Raw genomic sequence first — 7227 nt, 5'->3', positions numbered from 1 at the left:
GATCCTCAGTTCGGACTCAGTATCTGCCTTTCATCTGGGCTCTAGCCGACGGTTCCTGCAGTACCAGACTTGGGCCAGCAGGGGGCGGGCTGACCTAGGGGAATGCGAGCTGGGTCCCGGAAGGGAAGGAGGATACCTGTTTCTTAGAAAGAAAGGGAAGGGCCTGAAGGATTTCCTTGGGGGTTGGGGGACGGATGGGCGAGGCCTGGGTCTCCTGGAGGTATTGGGGGAATATCTGGATCTACGGAGCGGTCACTTCCAAAGGGAACAGGACCCCTGAGAATAAAGGAGGCAAAGTGCCCGTTTCCCCCCCGTGACTCCCGACCTCTTGGGGATAGGAGGCATCACTGAATGCGACTTTTCTCAGCTGAGCCCTTAGGTAGGAAGAATTTAAAGGCCAAAGAGGTTTGAACGTAATTGCTTCAGGATCTCAGGAGCTGCTGGCGGGTGGATGGTTTGTACAGTCAGGTAGGCCTGAGGACCCAGGGCTGGGGAAAGTGAAGTCGATCCTGGGCCCTCAGTGGACCCCCAGGGGTGTGAGATTGAGGAGACAGGGAAGGGACACCTGCCCCCATGTGAAGATTCTTCTTTTCTTTCTCCTGGCATCTGTGGACATCGAACTTTCTCAGGCTTTCTGTGTCTGTCTCTGAGGGACATTGATTAAGCACCCATGGTAGACCAGGCTCTGAGAATTCCGAGATGGGCAGGTCTTCACAGAGACGAATCACACCCCTTCTGTCCCTCTGCTTCTCTTCCATGTTTCTAATTGTTCCCCTCTCTGTCCCCGGTTTCAGGGACGTGGGAACTCCCTCCTCCCACCCCTTTTCAGGTTCCCGGTAGAGAGGTGGCTGTTGTCATGGTAACAAAGACATAGTGACCTTGGGCCTGGGCCGCCCGTCCCCCACCCATGGCGTTCCCGGGGGTAGGGTCCAAAAAGCCCAGCTCCAAGCCCTCCCAGCTTTAAAACACCATCCCCTTACCACCCCACTCTACCCTACCTCATGCCCACTCACCCCCAATCAGGGCAAGTCCTTTGCATGAGGGATTCGGGATACAATCACTCTACACTGGTCCATAGAGAAAATTCACCCTGCCCTAAATTCTCTGCAGGGTTGGGTTGAGCTTTTCTGCTCTCCACTAGTGCCCTTTTCCCTATCTCTCTTGTCCCTCCCTCTGATCACAGGCCCAGTCCCTGAAGGCAGGAGATGGAGGAGGAGGAGGAGGACCGGAGACAAGAAGGGTCATTCAATTAAATGGACAAGGAACTCCTGGCCTGCAGAGGTCAGAGAGGCAGAGGGACTCATCCAAGGTCATGCACTTACATGATCAAATGAATACTAATAGCTGACCCTCTTCTTGAGGGCTTCCTATGTACCAGGTACTTCTAGAAGCATTTTATAGGCATTAGCTCATTTAATTCTTGCAACACCTCATGAAAAAGGTACTATTATTTTCCCCAACTTAAAGATGAAAAAACAAAACAAAACAAAACTGAGGCATAGAAGACAAAGACACCTGTGGTCTGTACAGTTAGAACACTAACCCCAGGCTATCTTGGGGTCAATGGCCACACCCTCTCTTAGGCAAGAGATTTAGGGAACCACCTCCTCCTCCTCCTCCTTGGTACTCCCACCCTCCATAGTGGAACTTCTGTTCCATCCAGGCTTGTGATTACAAACGGTCCAATCAGAAAAAGTTATACGCAAGGACTTGCCCGATCAGGAGCAAAGCCTGCGAAAGCAGGGGTCGGTCAGAAAGGGTGGCTCACAGGCGCAGTCTGATGCAGAGGGAGTATGGCTAGGGATTGTGGAAGGACCAATCAGAGAGGCCAGAACAGACTGCACCATCCAATGAGGAGTTAGCACAATGGGGCGTGTCTTCGGGTTTGGGAAGACTCCCTGGAGAGGCAGTACAAACTGGGGACCATCTCCTCTAGTTCCACCAACCTATCCTCTAAACGCCCACAGATCCAAGCTCCCTAATTTTTGAGTCGGTGGCCTAGACTTGGGGGACTTCCTAACCTTGAATGTGAGCAGGGCTCATGTTGGAGAGGCGGAGGCTGGTCTTTAGGACAGAGCTGAGAGTGCCGGGCCTAGCTTAGGCATCAGGGACCAAGTTTAGGCGGAGAGCTAGGATGCTATCAGGGAGGAGCAAGGTGGGGGGTGTGGCTTGGACTGAGGGGGCGGGGCTAGGCTGAGGAGTTCTGAATATTTTATACTTGGGAGTGGTCTCTAAGACAGAGGGATAGGGCTCGGACCGGAATGGGCCTTGCTTAGCTTTAAAAGGGCTGGAGTTTTTGCTTTGGGGCAGGGCCTAAGAGTCTGGGGGGTGGGGCCTAGGCTTGGAGCGGGGCCAGAATAATGGTATTGGTAGAGGGTCTGTGTTAGGTTTGGGGCGGGAATTAGGGCTCTACGGAAACAATTAAGATATCTACTTCAACCTGTTGCCCGTTTTTCAGGCCAACTCGCACATTCCCTTACCTTATGGGACATTCTCCAGCTGCTGGGTATACCATTCTAGGGAACCTGGGCTAGGAGGTCGTATTTATTCCTTCCTGTGGTCCCTGAACTGAGTCTGGAGCCAGACTAGCTCCCCAGTCCTCTCCCAAGACGCATTCAAGAACACATGTTGGGCCAGGCACGGTGGCTCATGCCTGTAATCCCAGAGGATCACCTAAGGTCAGGAGTTTGAGACCAGCCTGGTCAACATGGTGAAACCCCATCTCTACTAAAAATACAAAAAATAGCTGGGCGTGGTGGTACGTGCCTGTAATCCCAGCTACTCGGGAAGTTGAGGCAGGAGAATTCACTTGAGCCGGGGAGGCACAGGTTGCAATGAGCCTAGATCGCGCCATTGCGCTCCAGCCTGGGCAACAAGAGCAAAACTCCGTCTCTAAATAAATAAATAAATAAATAAATAAATAAATAAATAAATAGAACACATGTTGTCTGGGTGCAGTGGCTCACGCCTTGTAATCCCTACATTTTAGGGGGCCAAGGCTGGAAATCTTAGAGCCCAGGCGTGTGCAATCAGCCCGGACAACAGAATGAGACCGCTTCTCTAAAAAAATGAAAAAATTAGCTTGGTGTGGGGGTGCGTGCCTGTAGTTGGGAGGCTGAAGTGGGAGGATCACCTGAGCCTGGGGAGGTCAGGGCTGCAGTGAGCCATGGTCATGCCACTGCACTCCAGCCTGGGTGACAGAGGGAGACCCTGTCTTTAAAAAGAGCACATCTTGACTGAGTTCCTGGCAATCACTATTCTGGGCACTGGAGGATGTGGGTGGCCATGCCACTTCTGTTGGGAGGCTTACATTTCAATGACTAGACAGTCAATAAATAACAATAAATAAGTAAACAAGTAAACAAATAAAATAAGAGGGTGACAAGAGCCAGGCGCAGTGGTTCACACCTGTAATCCCAACACTTTGGGAGGCCAAGGCAGGAGAATGGCTTGAGCCCAGGAGTGCGAGACCAACCTGGGCAACATAGCAGGACCTCATCTCTTTTTTTCCTTTTAAAATAAAAATAAAGAGACTGATAGTACTATAAGGGAAATAAGGTGATAGAAATGGTGGCACCTGGTGGGGCTGTTTGTTGCCGCCAGAGAACATTCCCTAACATTTACTATGAAACATTTCAAACACGCAGCCAAGTTGAAATAATTGTATATGTGTGTGTGTGTGTGTATGTATATATACACACACATATAATATATATGTACATATACACACACATATATAATACACACATCTATATACATACATATATATGTGTGTGTATATATACATACATACATACATATATATAGAAGTTTATTAGAGATAGGGTCTCGCTATGTTGCCCGGCTGGTCTTGAACTCCTGGGCTCAAGTGATCCTCCCTCCTCGACCTTCCAAAATGCTGAGATTACAGATGTGAGCCACCACACCCAGACTGAGTTGAAATAATTTTATAGCGAACACTTATATACTGATCACCTAGATACCACCACAGACATGTCACTGTATTACTTCATCATATATCCATCCAGCAACTCTTCTTCCTCCCCTTCTCCTTCTCCTTCTCCTTCTCCTTCTCCTTCTCCTTCTCCTTCTCCTTCTCCTTCTCCTTCTCCTTCTCCTTCTCCTTCTTCTTCTTCTTCTTCTTCTTCTTCTTCTTCTTCTTCTTCTTCATATTTCAAAGTAACATCAGAACGCTGGTTGGGGGCCCAGGTAGGGATGGTGTCTGTAAATTGGGGATGCAAAAGGAAGGTCTCTCTGAAGGGATTACATTTAAGACCATCATGAAAAGAATGAACCGGCAACCATGGAAAGGGGAGAAGAATGCATATGCTCAGGGGCTGCTGCTGTGGGCTGGTGTGTTGGAGGAATAGGAAAGTCATCGTAGAAACTGAATAAGTGGTCAGGTGTGGTGGCTCACACCTGTAATCCCAGCACTTTGAGAGTCTGAGGTGGGTGGATCACTTGAGATCAGGAGTTCGAGACCAGCCTGGCTAACATGGCAAAACCCCATCTCTACTAAAAGTACAAAAATTAGCCAGGCGTGGTGGTGGGTGCCTGTAGTCCCAGCTACTCAGGCTGAGGTGGGAGAATTGCTTGAGCCCAGGAGGCAGAGGTTGCAGTGAGCCGAGATCATGCCACTGCACTCTAGCCTGGGTGGCAGAGTGAGGACCTGTCTCGAAAAAGCAAAGAAAAGCCATGGTTAAAACTGAAAGAGGGGCCAGGAGTGGTTGTGCACGCCTGTAAACCCAGCACTTTGGGAGTCTGAGGCAATAGGGTCAGCTGGGGCCAGAGCTCACAGGGTCAAATTGGCTGTATGAATGAGGCATATCTCCCTTGGTTTCAACTTCTTTCTTCTTCCATCTCTGTCTCTCTTATTATTATCTTTTTTTTCTCTCCCTCTCTTTTCTACTCCTGTCCAGCCCAGGCCTGCCCTCACCCTCTTTCCCCTTCACCCCTACCCTGTTCTGCCACGTGCTATCTGTGCGACCTTGGGCAAGTGACCGAACCTCTCTGTGCCTCTATTTCTCTTATCCATAAAAGGGAGATGGTAATAGGACCTCTTCATCTGGCTGTTGTGAAGATTGAATGAAGTGATAGATGTGAAACCCTTAGAATCATTTCTGGCACATAAATAGTGCTGTATATGTGTTCCCTTGTGTTGTTGTTGTTATTCCTACCCCCACGCTCCAGCAGGGAGCACTAGCAACCATGGTGGGAGGTGGGGATGCTGCCTGGGTGGTGGCGATGAAGGGTGGAGTCTGGAGACTAGGGGAATTGTGAGTGTCCCCAGGGGCATCTCAGAGTTGCATGTGGGGTTAAGGTTCACTGGAAGGAGTTATCTGCAGAGCTGAGCTTGATCTGGGGGATAGGGCAGGCTTCATGTAAATAGGCCAGGCACAGTGGCTCATGATCACCGTGTTCAGGAGTTCAAGACCAGCATGGGGACATAGTGAGACTCCATTTATAAAAAACCAAAACCAAAAACTAAACAGCTACTGAGGAGGCTGAGATGGGAGGATCACTTGAGCCCAGGAGGTCAAGGCTGCAGTGAGCTGTGATCACGCCAGTGCACTCCTGCCTGGGTGATGGAGCGAGACTCTGACTCAAAAACAAACAAACAAACAAACAAAAAAAAATTAGACTGGGTGCGGTGACTCATGCCTGTAATCCCAGCACTTTGGGAGGCTGAGGCAGGCAGATCACTTGAGGCCAAGAGTTCGAGACCAGCCTGGCGAACATGGTAAAACCCCACCTCTACTAAAAATACAAAAAGTAGCCAGGAACGGTGGGACATGCCTGTAGTCCCAGCTACTTGGGAGGCTGAGGCAGGAGAATTGCTCGAACCTGGGAGGCAGAGGTTTCGGTGAGCGGGGACCATGCCAGTGCATTCCAGCCTGGGCAACAGAGCAAGACTCTGTCTCAAAAAAAAAAAAAAAAAAAAGAAAAAAGAAAAAAAAAAAAAGAAAGAAAGAAAGAAAAAGAAAAGAAAAATTAGCCAGGTGTGGTATTACACACCTGCAATCCCAGCTACTAGGGAGGCCGAGGCAGGAGAATCGCTTGAACCTGGGAGGTGGAGATTGCAGTGAGCCGAGATCATGCCACTCTGCTCCAGCCTGGGCAACAGAGTGAGACTTTGTCTAAAAAAAAAAAAAAAATTGGGAAAGGGGTTTAGGGGAGGACCTCTGTACAGTGGGATCCAAAGTGAGAAGGGTTTGAGACCCCAGGAATCTGGGGCATTGCATGCAACAACACAGATTTTTAGGGGAGAAGTTGCTGGGTTTAGGGACCCTGTGAATATCTCAGAAAGAGAAGGAGGGTGGCCTGAGATACTCAGTGGGGTTTGAGGGAAGGGATGGGGTTCAGCTATGGGACAGGGGATGTGCAAAGGGTTCTGAACTAGGAAGGAGCAAGGCATTCTGGGCTCCATGAAAGTCACAGGGAGGCAGAACTTTCAGGGTCCGAGAGAAAGAATTGGAGCAGGAAGGAGGTGGGTCCTCAAGGGGACAGGACTAGTAGGGGGGTGGGAAAAAATGGGGCTAACTGGGGGGTTTTGGGAACCAAACGATGTCTTGGAGGGGAAGGAGAGAGAAAGGTCTAAGTTCACCAAAGGGGTTGAGGATGGCTTGGGGTCTAATGGGGTTAATGGGGGAAGTTTAAGGGTCTCCCATGGGCATAAGAGACATTTTAGGGCCCCCTAGAAGTTAGGCATGGTTTGGAGTTCATACTGGTGGTAAGGGAATGGGTTAGGATCCTTGAGGGTAGAAGGACATGGCTGGAGGTCCCCAAGAAGGAGTGGAATATGGTTTGTGGTTCTGGTGGCTGTAGAATGTGGTTTGGGTCCCCAAAGGGAGTCAGGCACCATCTGGGATTTGGCTGACATATGGTCTGAAGTTTCCCTGGATGTTGGTATGATTTGGGGTCTCTGAGGGAAGGGGTGTGGTCTGGGGGTCCGTCTGAATGTTGGGATATGATTTAGGGTTGCTGGTGCGGTGGTCTGGATCCCCTTGGATGCTGGGATATGATTTGGGATTCTTCTGGGTTCCGGGGCATGGTCTGGGGTTCCTGACAGTGTGTGGGTCATAGTCTGAGATCAAGCAGGAGAGCAGGGCATGATTTGTGGTCCTGGGTGGCCCTAGGACATCGCCTGGGTTCTCAAAAGAGGTGAGGCCTGATCCGAGGTCCCCTGGGTATTAGGACGTGATCAGAGGTCTCTGTGGGGAGATCCGG

The sequence above is a fragment of the Mandrillus leucophaeus genome, unplaced genomic scaffold, assembly GCF_000951045.1.
Source record: "Mandrillus leucophaeus isolate KB7577 unplaced genomic scaffold, Mleu.le_1.0 Scaffold137, whole genome shotgun sequence".
Classification (NCBI taxonomy): Eukaryota; Metazoa; Chordata; class Mammalia; order Primates; family Cercopithecidae; genus Mandrillus; species Mandrillus leucophaeus.
This window is presented reverse-complemented; position numbering follows the sequence as displayed.